The sequence below is a fragment of the Ambystoma mexicanum genome, chromosome 7p (assembly GCF_040938575.1).
Source record: "Ambystoma mexicanum isolate Mex_15411 chromosome 7p, UKY_AmexF1_1, whole genome shotgun sequence".
NCBI lineage: Eukaryota > Metazoa > Chordata > Amphibia > Caudata > Ambystomatidae > Ambystoma > Ambystoma mexicanum.
The window spans coordinates 670,822,304-670,849,516 of NC_090939.1; the positions used below are offsets into that span (position 1 = coordinate 670,822,304).

General features: G+C 45.9%; 1 protein-coding gene and 1 long non-coding RNA gene across 4 annotated transcripts in view; both read right to left on the reverse strand.

The window, feature by feature from the left end:
• Positions 1-27,213, reverse strand: part of CARS2 (cysteinyl-tRNA synthetase 2, mitochondrial) — a 1,341,930-nt gene that overhangs the window by 1,266,391 nt on the left and 48,326 nt on the right. The gene's annotated exons all lie outside the window — the stretch shown is intronic.
• On the reverse strand, positions 12,960-15,392 carry LOC138526253 (uncharacterized). The gene is made up of 2 exons (XR_011283528.1): positions 15,005-15,392; positions 12,960-13,577 (listed from the first exon to the last, which is right to left on the reverse strand). It is a non-coding gene; the product is annotated as an uncharacterized lncRNA (long non-coding RNA).

The window sequence follows — 27,213 nt, forward strand, 5'->3', positions numbered from 1 at the left end:
GGGGACTGCACACTAATTCCTGGTGGCCCTCCCCCCAGCCCCCAATTGGATGTGGGGGTCACCTCATGTACTCCTGCCTGGGGGCATAAATAAAATCTGCCCCCGGGGAGGGCTACAAGGGGTGCCCCCCCCCCTTTCCACTTGGTGTGGGAGGGGGAGGGCCACCACCATTGCATGGGGGCAAAGAAATCCCAGGCCCCCACCCCATCCCCGTTCTATTTATTTTTTATTTTTTTGTCCCCTTCCCTGGGGGCAGATGATCAGCCATCTGCCCCCAGGGTTGTGCACATATGTGCCCCCATGCTTTGGAGGCCAGGGGGGGGGAAAAGAGGGCTGCTTATTTGAAGCAGCCCCACTCCCCCCCACGTCACAAACAAATCCATGGTGGTCCAGTGGGTTGCTGGTCACGGATCGAGCGCTCTGCGCTGATCCGTGACCAGCAATGAGTCATATACGTGGTGTCCTTGGAAAGGGGACAACCTCCCCTTTCCAAGGACACCACTTTTTCCTATATCCCTGGTGGCCTAGTGGGCCCCAGGGCCCCAAACCCCTCCTCCCACCTCCCCCTCCCCTCGAATTTTTTACATTTTTTTTTTATTTTCACCCCTGGGGTCAGTGATCATCTGCCCCCAGGGGTCTCCAGCGCTGTGGCCCCATGCTTTGGGGCCACGGGGGGGCCGCTTACCTAGTAAGCAGCCCCCCCACATCATAAACGGCTCTCTATTGACCGGGTGACATTGCTGCCCACGGATCATGCACCCTGTGCCCGATCCGCGGGCAGCAATGCCACACAATGGGCATAGTTGGAAAGGGGAGAATATACCCTTTCCAACAATAGCCGCCTCGATCTCCGGCTTGAAATACAGCCGGAGATCGACGCAGAGAAAGAAGGGCTCTTACCTTCTCTTTTCACCGCAGCAGCCGAAAATGGCTGCTGCAGTGATTTTACTTTCAGTTTCACGCCGATGAGCTATACACACGCAGCGGGGGTTGGGGGGAGACAAGAGACCACACGGGGCAAGAGCGAGGGGCGGGGGGGACGACAAGAGACCACACAGGGCATGAGCGGGGGTTGGGGGAAAGACGAGAGACCACACGGGGCATGAGCAGGGGGTGGGGGGAGACAAGAGACCACACGGGGCATGAGCGGGGGGTGGGGGGGCGGAGACAAGAGACCACACGGGGCATGAGCAGGGGGTGGGGGGGCGTAGACAAGAGACCACACGGGGCATGAGCGGGGGGGGAGACAAGAGACCACACGGGGCAAGAGCGGGGGGTGGGGGGGAGACAAGAGACTACACGGGGCATGAGCGGGGGGTGGGGGGGGGAGACAAGAGACCACACGGGGCAAGAGCGGGGGTTGGGGGGGAGACAAGAGACCACACGGGGCAAGAGCGGGGGCTGGGGGGGGTGTCATGATGCCTACCCCCGGGGAACCAGACCAGGTTCAGCAACCCCGGAAGCAGGCATCAAGTTGTTTTGAGCAAGCCCAAAAGCCCCTGCTAGGGGCTGTTTGGGTGTGGTCCTGGAGCCTGTGGCGCCAGGCTCATATAGAGAGTCAGTCCTGGCGCCATAGGCGCCAGGCTCATAGAGTAGAACTTACCTGATGCAGACCATGCTGCAAGCTTACCTGGTGCAGACCATGCTGCAGAGCTCCAAGCCAAATGAGGCCTGGAAGGGACTATTTTACCTAGGGACTATTTTTTACTCAGGTGGGGCTGGGGAAGAAACGTCACCGAACAGGAAACGAACAGGAGCCTTAGAATCAAGCCTTGGAGGTGGGCCGGCATTCACCTGCCGGCTCGCCCGATTGGTGCAAATGAGGGACAGCTGCACCAATCATATGCAGGCAGGCAGGGCTGCAGGGAGGCACTTGGAGCCACGAGGAAGGGGTCAGCCATGTTAGACATTTGTGATGTCATCTTTGATGTCCTGGGTGTTAGTCCTAGCAGTGCACGGTGGTGGCGCGAGTTATGGTTGTTTAGCTTACCATAACTGGCGAATTTCTGGGGTTTTCCGATTTTACTTAACCATAAACCATAACATCCCTTTAACAAAGTTTCTTCAGTGCATTTCAAAGGTTATTAGTTCAACTTAACCATAACGCCCCTTTAACAAAGTTTTTTTCAGTGCATGCTATTTTCCTACAACTTACTAATATCATACTTACCCAATATAGCAATATTTGTGTTCCATTTACAAAGTGTCACCTTAAAACTCTGCCATTTCCCACCTTCTAGAATCATTTTTAAAACTTCTATACACTTTTTGCAACTAATTCAACTAGTTTTGCATCCGTAGACATCTACAAACATCTGACTTCATAGCAGACCTTCCGAACAGTGCCACATGAGCATACGCAGGCGCGCGGCATGACGACGTGTCCGAGAACCTGTCCGCACTTCACGATAAGATCTCTGCTTCGCAGACATTTCAGAACTGCATTTTCTACTGATCTAGGTACTTTCAACTTCAAAATGTGCCTTGCACAGCTCCAACACCTATTCCTACTCATTATCCATTAACAATCGAGTACACAGTACATACTTTTAGCAGAACTGCTATTTATCATAAAATGGCATCAGCTAATGCCATCCCTCCTCCCCAAGATCCACCACCACTGCTGTAATCAAGGAGCATGAGAAACACTGCCCCCTACCTTAGAAATAACACACGCGCAACATTTTCCCTTGTCCACCTACCCCTCCATATTAGTGTTTGGTTCCTCTTCCCTCATTTCCCTCCCCACCTTTCGTTCTCAGCTCTCCTGCCAAAAAGAATACATCCAAAAACAACAAAAGACATATTCCTTTATGAACCACCTTTCACAGTTAAAAAATAGAACAAAAAAAACATGTATAGACTCCATCTACTTTATATTTCCCAGTAAAGTATGTAGACTCAATAAGATTTTCCAACATTTCCATTTGCATTTTGTGCTATGCTAATGGGAATATTGTGGCGTTCATCCTCCGTTCCAGGGACTGGAACGGTGGATACCGGCCCAGCAGCCCAAGTTATCAGCCCAAACGAAGCAAGGGTGGATAACAAGGTCTCTGGACCATTATCCCCCCCCCCCATTCCAGCCCCTGAAATGGGGGTATGAAGGCCATTAGCACCCTAGGTTCCCAAAGCGGGAACCCGGGGTGCTAAAAAAGAGGATTGCGGCGTCCCTGTGTAGGAAGGAAAATCCTTTTCCAAGATGGCCACCATGGAAAGGGAAGGCGAGGGTTCCATACAGGGCCCCTCTTCGCTTTCCATGGCAGCCTGCAGAAGGCAAAAAGAGAACCGTAGGACCATATTACCACAAGCACATTTTGCTTCCCTTTCAGATCTATCCTAATTTCGAATAACTTTACCACAAAGCCAGTCCCAGGTGGACATGGCCACTTTAATCCTATGTTTTGTCCCTTGTGGTCATGGCCAGATTGTCCGGATCATGACCTTATTCCATGAACCGGACAATCTGACAACTGCCCATGGCCACAGGCTACCCCTCAGTCACTAAAGGTATACAGCTATTTTTTGTAGCTACATTACAACACTTGTCACATAATAAAACACTGGCACATTTACAAAACCATGCTTGTAGGTCCTTGCCAATGCGCCTTACGCAAGTTTGCTGGAAGTCCATCCATGTTTTATTTTTTCAAAAGTGTCAAATGTATGCACATACAATCGTCATATAACTTAGCTTCCACTTGACAAAATCCATTCAGACTTTACGAAAACATCTATATCTAGATCTAATCTTTTTGCAAACCTTTGTGTAGATTTGTCAAATGGCACCACATTTATAAGCCTTTACAATATTTTGGGACCCCCCCCCCTCTAATTTTGCTCCCTCTTGGCAGAATCCCACCAAACTTCGCAAAAACATGTATATCTTGATCTATTATCAGTTTGCCAAATGCAGTGTAGATTCGTCAAATGGCACCTCATTTATAGGCATCCGAACGGTTCGCGGACTTTTGCGGCAAAAAACACCCATTTTTTTGCTTCTTGCAGCCATATCTCATCCCATCCTCATCACCCCTCACCTCCCCAGAGATTATTTGATAAGTTTGACAAGTGCAATGTTGTGTTTTTTAATATGTTTTTACTGCGATGTCCGCGGGCACCGGCCGCTGTTTGCGAATCCAAGATAGCGGGTGTTTCCAAAAATCTAACGCACTTCTGTTTTTCAACATCCAATCAGCAAACACGGCGCATGTCCGCGGACATGAGGCAAACTGATTAACCAATCGGTGTCCTGTCCGCGGAGCCTGACCGGGATTTGTAGGTGCTTGAAACTGAACGAAAGGTCTGTCAGAATGAGTGGCATGCGGGGGATGAATACCTCTTCTCTTTTTCCCTTCCCGTTCAACACTATTGCTTCAATTACGTTGCGCAGCAATTTCTTAACGCACAGCCTCATGCCATCAATCAGCCTAGGTGGGTTGAGATTGTGAAGCAGCATGATGGGTGACCGAACTTTCAGTCAAAGGTGATGTGGTGGAATTGCTTTAGCACTATTCGTAAGATAGTTACAGAAATGGCTGTAGCTCCTCTTTATGTAGCAACAATTTGGAAACTTCTGATGCTACTTGTCACTCGCCTCCCATACGCCTAGGTCTCCCATGCGCCAACGCATTTTCTGGTCATGGTGGTTCTTTCCTCCTTACTAGAGTTTCCCTGTATGTGCCTCAGATTTGTATGCATTGATGCTCTTCATATGTATTTTTTTAACTAACACAAGTGTGTAGTAATTCTTGTATTGTTAACTGTTAATTCCAAGTTTAATATTGGTCAAGATTCTGATAGGCTTGGATTTATGATTCTACTGGCCAATATTAGCAGATTAAAAAGAATGTACTTCAATGGTCCATGCTGCAGCCATTGTCTATTGTAGAGTATGTATTACATTCCTGTATTAAAAACAATTTTGGTTTAAAGAAGTGAATTTTTTTATGTATGTAGTAGTTAATCGAGAGGTCTCCCGATCCCCCTTGATATGTTGCTAGCAACATTCTTTTAAAAAAAATGTTATTCCACACAGGTACACCACTTATTCAAACATTGTCAGGTTACACATCTTACGTATAAAATGTAGGTCTCCAATCTCTCATATGGTGGCATCGCATCATTACACTTCTTCCTCCTGTGCATTTTCTGCAAGGTATTGTTTATATGTGCCCCAAATGTTCTTCGGTCTTGTGGTTGCATGCAGTAGTTCTATGTACAATTCTTCATTGTCATTTGTCCAGATCATGTCCCTGTCCCAGTCACTCTTGGTGGGTGGGTATTTGCTTTTCCATTTCAGTAGTATCGCCCTTTTGGCCAATAACAGGCCCACGTTCAATTGTTTCCGCAACGTAGGGTTCATCTTCCCTATGTCCCCCAGTAAGCATACCACTGGAGACCAATCTATGGGTTGTTCTGCCATGTCATCCATTGCTCTACACACATCTGCCCAATATTCTCTTAATGTGCATGACCAAAACATATGGAGAGTATCGGCCTCTTCACTGCTGCACCTAGGACACGTGCCATCTGTTGTGGGATACATGCATTTCAGTTTAGCTGGGGTATAGTGTATCCTGTGCATGATCTTATAGTGTATCAATGTGTATCTAATGTTGCATGAAATATGTTTTGTCAAGCCACACACCTGTATCCATTGTTTGTCAGTGATCAGATGTCCTAGTTCAAATTCCCACTTTTCTTTGGCATCATGAGACCCCGTGGATGGGTTTGGATTATGGTCTTGTATAGTGCAGAAGCCGATATTTTACCCTTCCCAGTAGTGAACATGCATCCCAGCCCTAGATGTATCAGTGGTTCTAATGGGAATTCCTCCCATACTTTCGCAATGGCAGATCTCATCCGCGTGTAATGTAGCTTTTGTTTAGGTGTGTCTCCTATAGTGTCCTTGAGCTTTTCCCATGCTACACTGCTACACATTTATCATCTTGAAATAAGTGCCCCAGTTGCATGATACCCCTGGCACCTCAGTGTGTTACAACCTCTGGATCCAGAGTGTGGGGAATATAATGGCTCCCCATATTGGCATATTCGGATAGTATAACGTTTCCGTTCGCTGTATATCGGCTATTTTGCCCCAGGGCGTGCATGTGACTAGCACAGGGTCAATAGTGTTGTAGCGTTTGGGGCAGGAAGTCGCCAAACCATGAAGGAGTGTGGCTGATTTCGGTGTCGTGGTCATGTCCGTCAATGTAGTGGGGTCAAGATAATCTGACGCCCATTGTGCTGCATAGTGTGCTTGTGCTGCCAAATAATAAAACTCCAAATCTGGTGTTGTCAGGCCACCTTGTGCTTATTGATCTGCAAGTACCCTCCACTTCAGTCTGGAGTGTCCACCCCATATCACAGTGCATGCCCCTCTCATCTTCATAAACAGCGCTCTACCCGGCCATACCGGTACAGTGCTAAATAAATTAAAAGGTTTGGGGAGAATAATCACTTTTATAAGGCTGATCCTGCCTAACAGTGACAATGGGAGTGTTCTCCATCTTTCCATCTTGACACAAAGGGCATCAGCCAACACCTCATAGTTCAGTGCGCGGGAAAGCTGTGCTGTTTTAGTCACAGCCACTCCCAAATACTTGATATGAACTGGACTCCAGAGAAGTCCATGAAGGGCCGATGGTTGAACCGTCGAAACTGTAAGAGGAAAAACTTCAGATTTGGCAGTATTAAGTTTCAGTCCCGAATATTCACAAAATGTTTTAACTACTGCCAAAACCCTACCCAGAGTGCGTTCTGGAATTTTCAAGTATAATAAGACATTGTTGGCATACAATGTTATAATCTCCAGTCTTCCCTCTAAGAGCAATCCAAATTTAAGCATATTTTGCCCTGATTAGGTCCGCCAGTGGTTCTATCACTAATGCAAATAAAAGGGGAGATAGCGGACAGCCCTGATGTGTGCCTCCCAGCAATTCTAGCACCTCTGACAGTGTACCATTGATGCATATTCTGGCATAGGGACGTGTGTATAACCCCCTTACCCACACAATAAAGTCAGGCACAAACCCATAGTTTTGCAAGATCCTAAACCGAAACGGCCAACAGACCGTATCAAAAGCCTTTTGCATGTCTAGGGATACTGCTACCCCCTGCAGTTCTTCCGGTATTGCTGCTAGTATTTTGTGGCAGCGTCTTATATTTGTCGCAGTGGATCTGCCTGTCACAAAGCCCGCCTGATCCTCATGGACCATATACGGCATTAACAGTGTTAATCGTGTGGCCAGGATCTTAGCGTAAATCTTGGCGTCAGTGTTTATCAATGATAGCGGTTTATATGAGCCGCAAGCCTCAGGAGGTTTCCCAGGTTTAAGTAGCAGAGTGATGATAGCCTCCCTAGTAGTCACAGGCTATTCCCCTATATCTTGGGCTTCTGTCCAAACGGCGTGCAGTTTAGGGATGAGGAGTTCATCAAATTCTTTGTAGAATTCTGCACTGAGGCCATCGGAACCCAGAGCTTTCCCGTTGGGTAATGCCTTAATGGCTTCAGATATTGTGCCTCTCTGGAGGCGGGTGATAAAAGTGTCATTGGTATTTGGGCTAGGTATTGATCGATCTCGGGATCCGTAGCATTGGTTTGGTGGGCGGGGGGGTGTAATTGTCTGTAAAAGTCATACAACGTCCTCACAATCTCTCTCTGCTCAGTGGCCACGGCTCCATCAGATCGTGTTATACATGGAATGCTTGTGGGTCCACGCTCTCCTCTTACCATCCTCGCCAGTAATCTGCCCAGTCGTTCCCACTCCCCATATCGCCGTGCCGCAGCGGGTCTATCAAAAAAGCAGATCTCACGATCAGCAGTCTCCCTGAATTCCTCCACCTGAGTTTTAATATCTAATCCTAGCTGTGAGGAGGGTGATTGGGCATATTGCTGCTGTTTGTCAGCGATGTCTCCTTCCCGCCGTGCCAATTCTCTGCAAATGTCTTTTAACACTCCAAATTCAGTAGACATCGCAGTGCCTCTAATGTACACTTTAAAAGCTTGCCATAGCAGTGCCTGGGTCGAGACAGTTAACCTTCGTTAATATCAAAGTAGTCCTCAATATGTTGGGCGAGCAACGTCCTATAGACCTGATCTTTCAGCGGGTTTGAATCTCCATGGGTGGTCTGTGTATTTGCATATTCGGAATGTGCAATGATATCTGAATAGGGGAATGATCCAAGTATGTCGGCTGATCCGCTGTGTGGTCAAGATGCGTTTCTAGGATGGTATTAATATTGCGCCACATATCAGGTGAGCCGTGGGGTAGCTAGCCAGTTTCCCAAACAGTGTGGAGTAGAAACCAGGGTTGTCTATATTGGAACCGTATAGATTTAGCAGCAACCCTTTCCTTGCGGGTACTGTGAACCAAGATATACCGATCCTCATGATCAGTCTCCGTTTTATGACATGCAAAAGGGACAGATTTATGTACTAGAGTTACTACGCCCCTGGCATGGCTTGAATATGACGTGTAGTAATGATGTGGTCCCCAACTGGGGGCCAGTTTCTCTGCCTGATGATGCAATAGATGAGTTTCCTGAAGAAAAACTATCCTAGTGCTCAGCCTATTAATGTAGGTCATAATTTTCCTCCTTTTTATCGGGGATACCAGCCCCCGCACATTCCAGCTCAATAACGTAAAAGTATCTTTGTCCACCTTAGCCATTATAACGTAACCTCTTCAGAAGATGTGAGATGCGTCTATAACCAATTGTGAGTGTACCTTCGATCATTATCAGTACCTGTGTGTTTTGAACATTAACGCCCAACTGTCCCAACCCACCTCCAGTTGGACCCATCACCCACCCCCTCCCTTATAGTTCCCCGAACTTTAACTAGGATACCCAGACTATCCCTTCCCCTACCCATATCTTAGAGTGCACCTGCAACAGGGGGAGGTATGCTGCGACAACCCAGGCTTGTATGCTCATTTTTTTCCGGTCGGTTCTGTCTATATTTGTTTTTTGAACCCATTATGAACATTTGGGAGTACATACATAACATTCACTACTAAGGCAACTCTTATTTGGAGCCAACTAGTCGTATGCCCACAAAGCGGTGGCTTGCCCCCATTCAGTGTCTCTCCATCACATAGCAAAGTCTCTGAACGCGCTGTAATTCAGATGTCGCACTCATTCACTGTTTGATGTGGGGGCAGAGGGATAGTTACCGGACAGCGTTGGGTAACACAGACTCTTACCTGAATGCCAGCAGAAGCTACGAGACCTTCTTCTCACGAACTCAGTTGCAACTTAAGGAAGGAAGGGGACAAGAGTCACGCTGCTGGATGCAGAATAATTTGTCGCCTCCTCAGGGAATGTAAAGAAATCTGTCTTTATTGCAATCGTAACCTGGCCGGATACAGCATGGCGTAAGGGATGTGTTGGTCTCGTAGCAATTTCTTGACTCCTGTAAATGAACATCTTTCCTGCTGGACAGCCAGTGTGTATTCTCGGAATATGCGGATAGTACAGCTTCCCATCTCAATTCCTGCTTATCTCTCGCTGCCTTCAGCACCAAGTCTCTGTCTTTATAGTTCATCATACGTGCTATGATGGGCCTGGGGTAGGCCCCAGATTTAGGTCTTGGTGCCAGTGATCTGTGAGCTCGCTCCACAAAGAACATAGGTGACCAACCAGGATTTCCTAGGAGGTCTCGCAGCAATTTATCCACAGCTATGTCCATGGGGCCTTTCAAGGCTTCTTCCGGGACACCAACGATGCGTATGTTGTTGTGTCGGGATCTGGCTTCTAAATATTTGCATTTTATTTTAACTGAACCAAGTTCCTTTGCCATTGTTGTCCCAGTATTCAGTAGTGCTGATCCGGGTCTCGGCTTCCGTGATGCGGCCTGTGGTCTTGTCCAATTGATTCTTGATGGTTGCCACATTCACCGTTATGCCATCTAGTTTTTCGTTGAGGGCAGAGAAATCCTGTTGCATGGCCCAAATACTGCCTGTGGATCCATGGTTGTTGTCAGCGTCGCAGGGTTTGCTTGCGGTGCTGGTTCCGAAGACATGGCAGCTTCAGTCACTTTTCTCGTCTTTGTTGTAAATTTACCAATAGCCCCTGTACCCTTTTTCGGGCATGGGCCTTTGGGCATCGTTTACCACTTCCGCTGGTTAAACATTGGCCTTGTCGTTCCACTTTGTAATGTAATGCGTGGTACCGGTTCCCTGCCGGGTATTTCCTTGCTGTATTATCCCGTGGGTGGATTAGAGTGTCAGTGCTGCAGGACTGTCATTTCGCGATGCTCTTGGCTGCGGGAGGGACTACATGTACTCAGACCGCTCCTAGTTTTATGATTTCCTTCTGGCAATCGTGTCCGCCCATCCGTCTCGTTAGGTGCTCTCAGGGGTGTCGATCGAACCCGGACAGCTGCGTTCTCCGTCAACGTGATGCGTAGTGCAGAGATGACTGGCCCGCCTAGTCTTGTCTGTTGGACCCGAAGTAGTATTTTCCTGCAAGTGGAGACAGGGATTAGCCACCTGTGGGTTTTAGGGATGGCCTCCCAACTGTTCTCGCTCTCCCCCACTAATCACCTCCGATATCCCCTTAGTAACCTCACCTTATGTTTGTAAAAGATGAGCTCCCCATTCTGCGTGTCTTGCAGGGGCGTGTAGATACCAGTTACTTCACTGGTTTGAAGGCGTTGGGAGAGTTCCGGTAAGCATTGACTCTGAAGTCCCAGACAGGATTGGTAAGTATCAAGTTCAAAGAGTTCAATGTGCCCGATGTTCACTATTGCAAGCGTTAATGTGTTGTTTTTCTCCCTCATTACAGATGCGGCATATGAAGATATGTAGAATAATAACGCTGGTGGTAAATCAGGTAAGTCTATGGTGGTAAGAGGTATTTGTTGATTCCCTTGGCTCACCTTGTTATTCTTGTGCCCCTAGATGCCAGAGTACGGTGAAGAAATGATGGAGACAGTGCCGGATCAAAAGATGCTGTGAGAACTGGTGAGTATGGCGCTGTGCTGGAGCCGGCGAAGCGACGCGTGCAGCCCTGATGTACTTTCCAGGTCGGGAGATTAAATGGATCCGGAATCAGGTGAGGAATTTGAAATAAGTTTGTTTTCTAACCTTGTCCTTTTCTTCCTCTTTATTCTAGGAGCTCCGGATTCGAGGCGGGCATGGCAGAAGACTGGATGCTGGCTGCAGGCACGCGGGCGTGGCAGAAGACTGGATGCTGGCTGCAGGCACGGTGAGTCTCACGCTGCTGGATGCAGAATAACACAAAGCATGTGCTGCTGTTTGGGCGTGGTTTAAATAGCCTCCAAAGTAGTCCCAGGAAAGAAGTTCCTCAGGACCACACCCGAGTAAAAAAATAGTCCCTGTTGTAAAATAGTCCCATCCAGGCCTCACGTTGGCTTGGATTTATTTGCAGCATGGTCTGCATGAGTTAAGTAAGGTCTATGAGCCTGGCTATGGCGCCAGGACTGAACCCAGACAGCCCCTAGCTGGGGCTGCTGGGGTTTTTGTAAATGTCTGGATGCCTGCTCCCGGGGATGATGGGCTTGATCCGGATGTCCAGGGGTTGGCATCATGACAGCAGCACAGCATGTGGTCGGTCTATAAGAAGTCCAACATCGAGGGAGGGACGCCCTTCGTTAGCTCTGCAAGTATTATAAGTGCGACTGGTTGCCTTTGCACGTGCGAAAGTGCACACCGGTGGCTGCAAGTGTGTTCCCGTCCTTGACCTTTCCTGAAAGTGTAACTAAAAGTGTGTCAAGAAGGGGGCTCTGCGTTGGCCTCTTTATCCCACCTGTGGCAGGGATGTCGATTATGAGCCGCCTGTTTTGCTGCGTTGTGCCAGGAGAGCCACTTGTTCACATAGCCAGTATGTAGGCAAATTCTCGTGGGGTGACTGATTGGGGACCCGGGAAGGGGTTCTTGGTGACCTGTGGCTGGTGGCCTTTGCCTTGTAGCGATTGCCTGTCCGAGAGTTTATATACCAACCTGGAGGTGTCGTTGTATGGGCAGGTGGGTTTCAATGGGAGTCAGCCAGAATTCAGTGGTTCTCTTGTTTTGTGAGTTTACGCCGACACACGATAATGGAGTCCGAAAAAAAAAAAAAAAAAAAAGACAGCAATGCCCTCCGGAGCACGTGCGTATCGTGATTCAGGGTCCAACTGTGCTTGCGTGGTGTGGGCCCCTGGTGATGGCGATACCTGTCGGTACTCCTTGCGGAGTAGCGTTCGTGACCCGGTGTTGTTTCGGGTCGTGCCTCTCTCCATCAGGCAGTGACACAGCGATGTGTCACGGTCAACAACCCGTATAGGGTGGGCTTCCCCCTCTGTAACTTTCCTGATTTAATGGGGCCCACACGGCCTTGCGATCACCGATTGCTTTCACAGGGCAGAGGGAGGGGGGCGGGTGGTGTCCCACTGCTGCTGGCAGTGTTCGCCGCCTAATTATCCATTATCCTCCGTTGGCCATCCGCCCGCCCCCCTTACTGAAGAATGGATGTCCTCGTAGCGTGACCGGTGCGGCAGACGCTCTATAGGAGTCTGGAGCGTTCACGACTGCCCCGCGAGGCGTGTTTCAGGGCCCTGCAATCCGCGCACCTCACTGTCTCGTCGTCTTGCAGCCGGAAACAACCTCCTGTTCACCAGCGTGGATGGGTGGTTGCTGCCCGCCTCCCAGAATCTCGATCATCTCAGTGAGTGCGGGAGCAGCTATCTTTTCAGCACAGCGTTATTCAGGCATTTCAGAGCAGTTTTGCTCCAAACTTTCCCAGTATGCTCAGTGGACCCCTCAGTGATATTTCCACTGGTAGTAAGACAGAACCGGACCGGTTTGACAGGATTATTGCCTTTTCAGCCTGGAGTGTTGCAGGAGCTGCAAATAGACATCAGGGCAAATTGCGGTCTCTTCTGACCGTAAAGCATTCGTACCATCCCTAACCGTAGGGTTATAGTAGTTCACAAAAAGACGGTTACTCGGGGGAACAATTCTACATTGGGTTTGGTTGCCCCTTTTATTGCGTTAAATTTCAGGAGTCCTATTCAAAGGGCGCTGGATGATGAGTATGTGCTGATACAAGGGGGGAGACAAAACACCCGTTGCGTCTTAGATTGCTACGAGAATGAAAGAATGTCTCGTCGTGATGTCATACATATCTGGTGACTGGCATGAAAAGAGTTTCAGAGATGTTGGGATTTCCTGTGTTACTCTTTATTTACCCAAACAAACTGGAGGTATATTTCATGCGGGTGATTGTCTCCATAAAAAATGTTAAAAATAGCAAGTGGTAAGAGTCATCACTTAGATAGTTATTTTTTAGAAGCTAAGAAATGCTGTTTATACACTTGAGGTGCTAAAAAAAACCCATCTGTGGCTGGGTTGTGATCTTTTAGTCTTGGGATCCTTCCTCTTTCTTCAGAAGGTATCTTGTGAAGGTGTGGAGAAGCCACACCTGTCAGGTCGACCGGTTTCGATGGTTAAAAAGTGTTGTAAACCATCTTCTTCAGGACACAGAAGTGATTTAAAGGGTGACCTAATCAAAATCCGCCCTCGGGTGTAGGGCAGTTTGTATGCGCCAACAGCAGGCTCATCCGTAGAATCCTGCAGAGGGGACAAAAAAAGGATAAGGGTGGGGGGGAAGAATATAGTGAAGTGCAATCATCAGAGATCTCTTCTAACAATATAATGTCATACATAGTTTCATGTCATGCTGGGTCCAGTCTATATAGTTATTATTACTCCATGTATTTGCTCATTGCATAGAAGAGCATAGCCCCATCTTTGGGGGGCAAAGATATGCCGATAGAACCCTGAATTCCCAGTAGGGAGGGGTGGGTGGTGTGGTGCCAGCTGGATCTAGGCAAAGACTGTCGGTGTTTAGAAGGTGCCGGCAGTGGCCTGATTAGCAAACAGGTACTGTCTATGGTCACACGTTCCCCAGCAACATGCCACCAAGCATGAACAGACTGCCGTGGTGCGTAACTCCGGCAGCTGGGTAAACGTGTCCAAGTGAAACAGAAAAGGAACGACCTCTGGAGGGGACATGGAAGAAAAGGAAAGAAACGTAAAGTTGCTTACCGGGTATCAAATAGCAAAAATGCTATCTGCTGGCGCGGTACTCAACGTCTCGGTAAATCGGAGGGAGTGTAAACCGCTTCCGTGATCTACCTGGGGGCGTGGTATAAATGCGCCAGACTAGGGGTCACACCTAACGACGCCGAGGGCCGTGCGTGCGTCATCATTCACACGGAAGCAGTCATCTTTCAATGCGCGCAACAACGCCCCCCTGCTAGTAACATTCTAAACAGAACCCCTCGTAAGGACTTTTCATCAGAATTGATCTAGGTGATGTCATTAGTGATGTCATCAATGATGCCATTTGTGATGTCATCTTTGATTTCCTGGGTGTTAGAGCAGTGCATGGTGTTGGCATGTGTGAGGATTGCATAACGTACCCATTGGTCGCGCATTCCGCAGACAGCCCTTTCGTGAAGGGACACCATTAACAGTCGTATAGTCCACGGACTATAAATTGGGGTTTAAAAAAAAAAAAAAAGGGAATGTATCACAGAATATACAAAATATTTATAGTACAAAAAATACATGCATTTATGAAAGAGATGGGATATCGGAATGGGAACCAAATGGGAGAATTTGGAATTTCGAGAAATTCATCATTGGGGAGAGGAGTTTCATCAAACTGTCTTTCATTTATCTTTTGTGAATTTGATTGGGGTGACAGGTGCAAGTAGGACAATGATAATCAACATTTCTAATAACATGATTTTAACATAATTCACAAGTTCTTTAAAGTCAATGCAAAGTTCATCCAATTTTGCAGACAAGATCATGATTTATTGTATAGAGTTGGGGATTGGGATTGTCTTTGCGATTGTTGGGATTCTACATAATGAATTTGTGTTGTAGTTTCTTCAAGTAAAGTATGTACTATAAGAAAAGAAGACATTATTTCAATGAGCTGTGTATAAATGGCATTATTTGTTTATATTGAAAGATGTATTGTTTACCATTAGAGATTGTATTATCACTTGTTTCTTCTTTGTGAACGTTTTCTTCTAGCCGCTCAAGTGGGTTTGCCATTTCTGTCAAAATAAAAAATTGTGATATTTGCTTATGAGAAATGTTTATATAATCAATGGTAATTATAGAGGAACAAATACAGTGTACTTACTATTTGGTCAGGTTGTTTTGCAATGAGCTGCTGGTTTATCTCAGTCTGTATAAAGAGTTGTACTGAAATGATAATATGAGGTGTACAGTTATGGTTTGTGCTTGGTGCATTCCATAATATTGGGTGCTAAATGAAAAAGGTTTTTACATTTTGAAGTGTCGAATTGTACAAAAAGTAATATCAGGGTGTGGTAAATATAAATACTGTTTATGTATATGTTTTTGTTGGTTGAAGGGTACAAAATGTTCTGTTGTCCCTTGTGCTTCTGGGTTTTGTTGATGCTACCTAATGTCAGCGGACTCCACTGCTGCTACACTGGGGGCGAGTACGATATAATGAATGTGTAGCAGATCAATGGGGCTCTGGTAAAAACCTATGACATTCAGTGAAAAAACCTTGTTAAAAGGGACGTTATGGTTACAAGTAAAACCGAAAAAACCCAGAAATGTGCCAGTTATGGTAAGATAAGCAACCATTACTCACGCCACCACGGTGCACTGCTAAAACTAACATCCAGGACATCAAAAATGTCATTGATGACATCACGTTGGAAATACATTTTGAAGAAAAGTTCCTACAAGGAGTTGTGTTTACAAAGTTGGTAACAAGATGTCAGGAGGGATCGGAAGACCTAGCATGAACTACTTAATGTATTAAAGACTGTACTCATCTAAACAAAACAATATATGGGAGTGTTGTTGTTAATACAGGAACCTAATCATACATACACATAGGCAATGGCTGCAGCATGCACCAATATTTTTAATCTGGTAATTTTGGCTAATAAAATAAGGAATGATACCTTCCTTATCAGAGTTTTAAGTAATGTTAAACATATAATGTAATAGCTAATAATTCAAGACGTACTGCATATGTGTGTTAGTACAAATAATACATATGAAGACCCACAATGCATACAAATCAGAGGCAAATACAGGGAAACTAAAGTAAGGAAGAAAGAAATAACATCACCAGAAAAGGTCAATAACATTAAAGTTCATCATCATGTATACAAATGAATGGTATGTTTGAGGCCTGCTTATTGCCCCATATATATGCAGCATGAACTGAGACCAAACCCTAAGGAAAGTACTTTGAGAACATACAAGAAGGTTAACATCTAGATATATAGCACCTTTTCAATTTTCATATTATGACTCTCAATGAACAAAACCACCTGGCCCCAGATATGTCAGTGAACAAAACAAGTGGCCCAGATTTGTGATGTCATCAATGACATTATCTGATGGCATCTTTTATGTCCTGGGTGTTAAGTCTTAGCATAGCAGTGCATGGTGGTGGCGTGAGCTGTGGGTGCTTCGCTTACCAGGTCGTGCCTAGAAACACTTGTGTACAGGCGCATTATAAATGACTTATCATATCATAAGGAACAAGTTTCTTACCTTAACTGTTGTTCTCCAGCATGGGTCTGGCATGGATTCACATGCTCATGAATATTCCCCGTCGTCAGGCTGGGAATCCTCGGTAAAGAAAAAATCAGTTTCAGTTTCATTTCTGAACTGTCTTTCTCCTAATAAGCAATCACTAGTCTCTGGGTCATACTGCCTCAGCCAATGACTGCCCTCTACCTAAGCCCCTCCTCTGGCAGCCGTCTTCAGATTTTTACCGCACGTTCAAGTGTTGGGAGTCCTCGTGCTTAGCTCTCGAGCTTTCACTGCGTTTTTTCAAAGAGTTTACTATTTTCTTTCGGACAATTGAACCTCAAGCACCACTGATTCATCTTCCAATTAACGGGGACCCGTTTCGGAAACCTCTACGCCCCTCAAGAGCGATTTTTAGTCGAATTCCACTTCTTGGAGGATTCCAGAAGATCTTTGAGGCTTACCCCACGTGGACATGGCTGAAGACAAAGGAGACTCGACGCCACGGTTTAGGATCTGCCCAGGATGTGGACTATAGAACGTTTTCAAGGAGGATGGGCACTCCCGGTGCCTTTACTGCCTACACTCAGACAAATCGCACGTGGAAGAGGCCTGTGCGTTCTGCAAGGACATGTCCTCCTGCACCATGAAGGACCGTCACAAGCGGCTCGGAGACTGGCTGGAGATGAGGAGCCTGGCGGCAAGTGAGGCCCGGCAACGTACTACTCCCAAGAGAAAGTCAGAGTGGTCTTCTAAGACCTTTGAGGGTGCTCCGGCGACGGGGGCCCAACATAAGGCTAAGCACTGTGAGTCCCCCGGTCCCCGGGAGCGCCGTTTGTACGGGCTCCACGGCTGTCAGGCCGGGCGAAGCATCGCTGACGCAGTCAACCATGAGCCAACGCTCCAGCTCGATGTAAAGGTAGTCGGACAACCCGGGTAAGCTTCGGGAGAAGTCCCAGTCGGTTCTGACGGAGAAAGCCACGGGGGAGCGAGGCGTTGACCTTCCCCCCCACAGTGAAGGCCTCAGACGCGCCTAAGGTCGTGAAGGCCCAGATTCACCAGGCTAAGGCTTCCATTGAGGGAGTGGTAGCGTCCCTGGTGAAAACCGCGGATGTGGCCCCAGTGGAGACGAAACCCAAGCCAAATGTTTCCCTGCCCGCCAGGGGAGAATCGTCTTTCCTGCCCATCGTAAAGACCCCTGTGAAGCCCCTGGCCGAGAAGGGGGGCACGCCAGACCACATGCTGGAGAACTGGCGACTTTCTGGGGGTTAAGTCATAAGAGCACTCTGCCTGCTGAACAGCACTGGGTGCCAGGGGTCGTAGAGTAAGCAACTCTACGATAGCTCAGAAAGGAAAGGTCCAACTCGACTGTCATCCATTTGATCCCAATGAGATACGTGTGTTTTGGAAATGAAGGACCCCGGCACACGAATTAGAAAAAGTGCAAAAATCGTTCCGTATGTTAATAATGGGAATACAGAATAAATGTGGTATTCAAGACAATGTCAAAATAGCACTCGTCAGTAAGCGAGTGTTTAACCTGTGTATCCATCCCACCTAAAATCGAAATAGTGACGTCACATATTGGTAGTTCTAAATAGAACTACATGGATCCAAACAGACATTTACTACATTTTATTTCTGAGTAGAACTACATGGACCAAAAGCAGACATACTGGCAACCATCAGCCTCTGCAGAATATACACCGCGATAATGGTTGCATACATTTAGATGTCAGGATTATGAACAGAATTGACAGACTCAACATATATGATGTGATATTAAATGTGAGGTACAGCCCAAGTGGGCTTAAATACAAAGAATCTCTCTGTATGTTGGACTGTATATAGATCCTAATATCTGCTGAGAAGATGTCTAAGGTACCTATTATGGTTGCACTAATAAAAAGTGTGTAGATAATGCTGTAATAATAGACAATAGAAACCATAAGTAAAACATGTTTGGGGCATTATCTTAGAAATATACAGTTCTTTACCACTGTTGTGACCTTTAGGTTTCTACTTTCCCATTTTGACGATAAGCCTAGATTATCAGCATCTCCATTGCTTTGCTCAGTCTCCTTTGCGCCTATGTGCCTTGACATGTGCCAATGCTCCAAATCTCATACGTGTGACATTGCTATTGTGTTTACTTTGAAAATGACTGCTAAAGGGTAGTTGGTATGTACATTGTTAATAGCTCTGTAATGTTGGAGTATTCTAAGCTGCAAAAGGTACTGTGGTGGATCCAATGTACCTCATTTTACAAGGATAGTCTATGTAATAAACTACGAAATTGGTTTTTTACAAGCAATGGTTTGTTGTATGTGCCAAACCTGATGATCTGCAAATTCTACACTCTTACTTTTAAGAGCTAAATTACAAACCTTGCATTTATTCCATGGCTGAAAGCCATTATGTAGTATAGACTTGGTAAACCTAGGCCAAATATTTTGGACTGTTTCTTCTCTGAACATGCTAGGTGCTAATGTGTCCTTTAATTATGGAGCCTTTGAGTAGGTAATCCCTGGACTATTGGCTAAAACTTTAGTAAGGTCGTTATCGCTTTTCAGAATTGACCGAGGTTTACAAAATAATTACTTCATTTTAGTTGCTTGTGCATTATAGTGTGTAATGAACATAATGGTGCCAAGTCCACTAGCTGTTTTTTCTTCTTTCAGATTAAGCAGATTTTGTTTAATTTTTTACTTGGTTTTCTGATATGCTTGATCTATCGTTTTATGAGAGTAACCTCTCACTAGAAAATGATTAGCTATTGATTTAAATGTAGAATCAGAGTAGTTTCTTTTAGCTATGAGTAATTCACCATATGGAATAGTTGTTTAAGTTGATTAGGATGTTGACTATGAGACGGTAATATAAACTGGAAGCTGTAACTTTCCTGTATAGTTCAGATGTTAACATGTTATTAAATACCTTGAAATGTACGTTTAGGAAAACCAATACAAAAATTACTAGCTATCCTGGTCAATCGAATATTGTGTTCATTCATGTTCAAACATACCATATACTCTTCCAACATCTGCATAGGACACGACGAACAAGTGATCGATAAAGCGATACCAATGTACCACATGATTAACATACTTGTCATATTGCACAGGCTATTGTGGCCTCCCACCACCCCATAAAGAGGTTAGCATAGGTGGGGGCCATGCAAGAACCCATTGCAGTACCGACCAATTGTTTGAAATATTTAGTTTCAAACAAAAAGATATTGTGGGTTTGGCAGAATTAGAGCATAGTAAGTAACATTTCATTTTATTGCTTGTAACTTACAGATCTGGTCTCTAAAAAAGAGCAGACAAACCAGATCAGTGTGGAATGCTAGTGTAGAGGGGTACAACATCAAGTGATGCCATAATACAATGAGGTTCCCACCTGATGTTGATTTTCAGTAAAAGCTCAGAAGAGTTGAGACTCTTGACAAAAGGGCTGTAAGAATGTGACCAAAAATATAGATTTTTTTCCAATACTGATCCCATAGAGTATGGTCCTGGACGACCTTGAGGTCTTCACAGGTCTTTGTGTACTTTCGAGACTAGGTATAGAATAGGAGTGACTGGGTGATTATTGTCTTCCCAATTCAATAAACCTTTTCTGTACCAGCTATTAAGAAGATCATTAATGATTTTAGTATTCAATAGTTCTTGTTCCAATACCATCTGATATTCAACTCTGTTGGATAATTGGTTAGTAGCTTCTGCCAAATACAGAGTTTTGACCCAAATTACCACCACTCCACCTTTGTCCGCTTGGTGAATTACAATGTCATCGGATGATTGCAGATCTTTAATTGTCTGATTTTGAGCAACACATTGTATTGATGAGACAGAATATATCGGCTAGTTTCAAGTCCTTCAGTACTATCTCTTCAAATTATATACACATATACATAGAAAGACAGAGAAACCCAATACATCAAACCGCGACTACTCAAAAATACACGCATCATCTGAGCCCACTAAGGGGAGAGAAACCTGGCGCAGCCACCCGTGAACAAACTCATGCTGTTCGCACTCTGGATCCCAAAACTTGAAGTTGAAATAGGCCGGGGGGGGGGGGGGCGGAAGGGGGTAAGGAGGAGAGTTGAAGGGAAAACATGAAAATACTCAGAGGCAATGAGAATAAGCACTGAACTGGTTGCTGTGAATGTAAGCAGGGCATAGTTAAAAGGGGATTAGTTAATTGAAAGTTTATAAAGCCTTGAATTTGTATGTCTCCCATCTATAAATAAAGATGTTTAAAAAACAAAAATACAAGTCGATACCTTGATTAGGTTAATGAAGTAATTTAGGCTGCACAATTAATGACTGTTAGCCTAATTAAGGTATCGACATGTTTTCTTCTTTATCAACATTCTGTTTAACCCTTGGCTAACACAGTACAAGCAAACTGAAACACACACACAAAAACACACACACACACACACACACACACTTTCAGTACCATGAGAGGCATACTCACATCCCAAAAGGACACAATATTAACAATATTACGGCACTCCACTTATCTGGTAAAACATGGTTTATTGAATTAATTTCATCATTGGAAACCACAGAAACAAGACAGAGTGTAAACACTTGGGGTAGTTGGCTACTCTCTACAAACCACACAAGTCTGCACTGACCGATTATTGTAATTCTTGTTCCAGAAACTAGCTATAACAACGTGCATAGTGCATTGGCTGTATAGCATTGGCCGTATAGAAACGCCCAACTAAACAATTCCAGTGGGTCAATATGAAACTACATATAATCTGAGCTGCCACTAGCTGCATAAAGTGTTTGGCGATTCGGTAAAGTGCATAGTAAGTTTACAAAGTGCTTTTTCTACGTTGTAAACAGAGCCGTAAAGTGCATCATACAATTGTGTTTTCTATGGCCTTATTGCAGAGGCCTACGTTCACAGAATCTGATTTCTAGAACTGTAAACAAAAGAGCAGTAAAGTGCATTGTGCATCACAAGAACATATGCTCTATGGCCTTATTGCAAAATCCTAGGGAACCAATAACGGGATAAAGAACATCGCACATCATTAAACTGCATGATGGATTCACAAAATGCAATTAAGAAGTAAACATGAGAGAGATAAAATACATGGTGCACCAAAAGGTCATGTTCTCGATTACCCAATTGTAAGATATCAAGGTGCAAGTATTATTATTCCACAATATGGTTTAAAGATCTTCTATGTTCTATGTTCCGGTGCTCAATTTGTTTGCCTTTCGCTGAATTGCATTCTGGTTGGGGGAAGAATGCCACAATTGTTCAGTTTTTTGCCTAGCATAGTTCTATAAGGATTTATATATTTGAGGGACACTATGGTCGGTGTACTTTTCAAGTTATCTTTATATAGCAGAGTATTGATGAAAGCCAGACATGGGGGTGAGGAGGGGAACATGAGAGGGCAAGCAAGTCATGAGTATTTGGCCAGGATGTGGTAAGAGAGGTTGGTGGAGTTACTTTCCCCTGATTGTGGCTGCTTTTCAGGGCACATGTGGGTGGCTGCTTTTCAGGGCACAAGTAAAGGGCTCATGTGGGTGAACAGCGTAACTTTTATTTTCAAGAGGGGAGACCCCCTTGTTTTTTTTTAGGTTGGCAAGCTTGCTGAAGTATTTGGCTACCAGGATTTACTTGGGTTGTCATTTTGCTAATGCAGACACTTACCCACAATACCACAAGCACTTGTTTCGTATTGAAATTTTGTTTTTCTGGGACTATTTCATGACAGATTGCCGGGTTTAAAATGTGAGCACCTTTTATACTTTGCCAGCATATTTATTGGAACATTTCCTCTCGCAGGTTATTTTTCTGGTGTTCATTACATTTTTTTTGTTAAAGTCCCATGCTACTTTGTCTTGTGCACTTTCCTATGAATGCAAAGTCAATTGAACTACATTTGCATATTTCACTTAAATATATGTTCACTTACTGTGATTTTCACTAGGAGGGCAAATGTACCTGTGCATATGTTATTCTTGCAGCCGGTCATTTTGTTGCTTTTCCGTGCTACTTAAATGCGGTTGGTTGGGGGTAATGCGAAGTATCACAACAGTCACCAAGGGACCGGCCATAAAACAAGTGCCTTGTAGCACGCTGCTTAACCAAAGTGTGTGGTCCGTAGCGAATAATTTAATCTCACTGTGCATTGCCTAAAACATTGCGAGTTCTCAATCTTTTATACATAACAATACCACTGTTAAAACAGGTCAAAATCCGTCTGTGATTGACTAGCATCTTTGAGCGGTGGTTGATTTAGGGCGTGTTTTGAGGTTAACGTTTCAAACCTGGGCATATGTTATTCTTGCAGCCTGTCATAAGGGATATTACCCTACTTATGCATGCAATGAAGCAATAGAAGAATATTTGTTTGAAGGGGGCTGATGGGGGGAAAAAATTGATAAACACAGATTCTGAAATTTTTGGAACACACTGGAATAATACTGCACAAGTAAAAAATAAAATTAAAAAAAAATAAACACTGAAACCTGGAAACCCTAATTATACCAGCGCCTATTGCAAAAAAGTTATACAAAAAAAGGTTAGTCATTTTAACAGATACAGTGAGGTCGAGGGTGAAAAATCACTGACAGCAGTGTTTTAAAGTAAAGAGTGGGCACAAACGAGTGGGCATGATATACAGTGGGCACGGTTGAAGGAACTGGCCATGACCGAAGACCATGGTCAGTAGGCTACAAGCGGTTTAAAATATGCATTGGGCATGGCTGAAGGCCATGGCCAGTGTGCTGCATACAGTGGGCACGGCCGAAGGCTGTGCCCACTTGCCATGACCAGTGGCCTGTTTTAATAAAAATAATTTTAAAGAAAATATACAGTGGGCACGGCAATAGGCCGTGGTCACTAGCCATGGTGAAACGCCATGGCTACTGGCCCCTTAATAAGTTAAAATATGCAGTGGGCATGGCCGAAGGCCATGACCAGTGGTGTGGGGGAAAGAAGTACAGTATAACGAAATTGTTGGCATTGTAAAAAAAAACTATGGTACAACAAAACCCTTGAAACTCAGGGGAAAACAAGTTTAGTTGCAGAGACGTTAAGGTTAAAATTTAACACAACAAACTCCTCAAATTCAGCTAAAGCCACCTTAGCTTAGTGCCCCCCGTTGCCCAGCCTATGACCGCAAAGACATCCCTGATGACATCACTGGTGACATCACTAATTACATCATATATGACACCAATATGTGATGGCATCACACAACATGATTTATGACAGCTAACAAAAGCTTTAACTAAATAACAATTTAGGGCGTGACCTTTGCCATGGCCAAAGCTATGGCCGAAGGCCATGGCTAGTGGCTGGTTAGTGTTGTACAATATACAGTTGGCACAGGCTAAGGCCATAGATACTGTTCCCTTAATGTGTTAAACTACACAGTCGCCTGAACGAATAGCTCAGTTTCTACTAGGTCGAAAACAGTGTCAGCCCCCATTTCGGACCCTCGGAAAAAGGCCAGACAAGGAGCGTTAAAGGGCTGAGGCACAACTGGACGAAATTTCAGAGCCCAAGTGTACTGAGCTCCTGAGATAGAGGCAGAAGGGGGTTTGCCCCGGTGTGCGGCCATGCAGGCCACGTGAGGAGCAGCAAATGTGCAGGGCAGTGGTCTGCGGGGATCCACAGGCTTGTGGACCCAGAAGAGCGGACTGGTGCCTGAGGGCTCTGGCGTGTCCGACGGGGAGCAGGAGCTCCATTGTGGGCGAGTTAGCCAATGTGGAATCTATACCGACAGAGTGTAACATGGCAGCGGTGCACCCTCCTAGGAGGGACTGGGACGCTCCTTGCAATGGTGCCCAGAGGCCTATAAAGCTTCCCCAGGTGGGGTGAAGTTGAGACCAGGATCTATGCCAGCAAGGGACATGAGAAAGCCTGGTGCTGCGCGGGACCCCCTGTGAAGTGCTGGAACGGGGATCGCCACTTAAGTGGTGGATGTACGTGGGGCCTACACAGTGCAGGGGGCCTGCCCCTGGAATTGCGCACAAAAGCTGCCTTAATGACATTTTAGACTTTGTGGCTCAATCTGGGTCTGGTGCTGTCTGTGGATGCAGAGGCCTAGTTACCTCTGATCACCTTGAGTAGGTGGCCTACCGGGAGGGGCCTGGTGGAGGGCCAGCTGTCATTTATTGTCTTCCTGGCGTTGGCTGCCTGTAAAGACGAGTCTGCTGGTGCGGCAGGGTGTACAACAAGTCTGAGGCCTTAAGGAAGGATCGGATCACTGCTGTGGCAGGGTCGAGAAGCTAGAGGACGAACTGACCAGATAAAGCCGCCTCAATGTTTGGGGAGAAGGGAAGCGCTGGGCCTGGCCCTGGTGTGTGGAGGGGCTCTGGCTGACCCTGGTTCTTTCGGGTGGGTGTGGTGGTGCCGCCCGCATGGCATGGTAAGGAGTCCCCTGCAGGTGCTCTGTACTGACTCCTGGGAGCAGTCTTTGGTGGGCACCATTCTACTCTGCCTGTATTTCTTTTGGAGGTGGCATGTGCCCTTGGAACCGGGAAGTCGAGTGCAGAGCTTGTTTCCTTGTGTGCACCGGGCCTGGTCAGGTGGTGGGGCTCCCATGCACTGCTGCGCTTACCTGTGCTGAGGAATCATTGCGTCGTTGGTGGATTTACATCGGGGTTCCATACCCTCCCCCCACTCAGATGGACTGGAAGTCCTCCTTGCAGAGGTTTCATTTTGGTAGCCCTCACACACCTGCTTTGGGTTGGGGAACAGGATCAGGGACAATGGCTGAGTCGGCTCTTGATCTGGTCTCCACCAAAAAGGATATAGCATCTCTGCTCAAGGAGATATGTGGTATATGTGCCAACATTGGGATGCGTATGGACACTTTGGGCAAAGAGTGGACAAAATTGATGATAGATTGCACAACCTAGAGAATAATCAAACCTCATTGGATATGATGGAACTACACATCGACACGCGGCTCTCTGAACTTGAAAGGAGTGAATCAGAGATAACCCTCAAAATGGATGATTTTGAGAACCGTGAAAGGCGGAACAACCTCTGGTTCTTCGTAATCCAGGAGGAGGGGAAAACGGTGAAAGATTTTAAAAGGGTCATCCATTCATTTGGTGAGGATTCCAAGGCCGAACCAACTATTGATAGGGCTCACCGGGCTTGTGGAGGGAGCAGGGGCCCGAGATCAATGCTAGCCTGTTTCCACTACTATGAGGAGAAAACAAGGCTCTTTGATAAGGCCAGCAGAGAGAGGCAGGGGGTCTCTGGGAGACTAAGATTATGGTTTTTCAGGACCCTTCAGCCTTCACTCTGGTGAGGCGGCGACTGTGTGGCCCCCTCACCTGATGGATCAATGAGAAAGGGGTCCATTATCGCTGGGGGTTTCCATTCTCCATTTCTTTTAAGTATGACAGTCACAAATATAGATTGATATCGGAGGATGACATCCAGAGGTTCATAGGAGAGCTGATGGGTCCCTCAGGCGAGCAGCCTCAGGAGGTGTTGGGATTGAAGATACTCTGACCAATCCAAATATACCATCAGTTGCCCCAGGGTCTGTTGATGCGCAAACAGGCATGGGACTACCTGAGCAAAGGCGAAGATGTGACGGACCATCCTCTAGTAGCAGAGAGCTGCGGACAAGGCCCTTCTCGGGAGGATAGCTCAGCGGTAACGTGCTCGCCTTGGAAGCAATACAACGCAAAGTCGCACACGTTCGATCCCTGTGTCCGTGCTTAGAAACCTCTGGGTATTAAGCGCGTTATAAATAACCCATCCTATCATATCAAAATAGAAGACCCTTATTAGCGGACCGAGGCATTCCTCTGAAGTGAGGGGAAGTGGCTCTGGACTTCAGCACACTACCTATGAAGGGTATTCTCAGCATAGGAGCCGAGACAGACTTCGGAGGGATAGCAGAGAGGTCCAACTGGAAAAAGAGGCTAAAAGAAAAGGCTGGGCGTGGCAGCAGTCGGCTCAGAGTCATCTTAATAGGGGCATATGTAGATCGGTATTAGCCTAATTGTTTTTAATTGATCGAATGGTACATTTGACTAAATTCGGCCAGTACCAGTAGATCAATTATAAACAAACGATTAGGCTAATACATACCGAACACGTGGAGCAGGGGTGTCCCCATGTTCAGAATGTATTGGCCCTGGGGGTGGTGGGGGTGTCCCCGCTTCGTCAACATGGGAGGCAGGGGAACGGAAAAAAAGAGAAAAAAAAAGGGGATCCTGTGCCGTCTGATCTGACCCATGTTAGAGGGACAGATCAGAAGCTACATGGGTGAAGGGGGCGTGGCGGCGAGCAACCAGTAAGGTGGTGCATTCTGGTTTAAGTTTGTTCATCTGATGATTATGCAAACAGTTTTATTTTGAACAGTATGCCGTGAAGAATTATAAGACGAACAAACAACCCCAAACATGTAGATCCACTACAAGCACAGAAAACCTCCACAACGACAGCCTTGTCGAAGATCGACAGGGCCATGCAGAACCCAAAATGAAAGTAATTGTACTGGAAGCATCTGTCTCCCGCCAGTAGCATTAAGAAGGAGCTATGATCGAACCAGATATGAATGTGCAGATAGGTGTTCCTCAGATCTAGATCAATGGCACATTGCCAATTGTCTTGTTGCACGGTCAGTTGCATGTATATACCGATT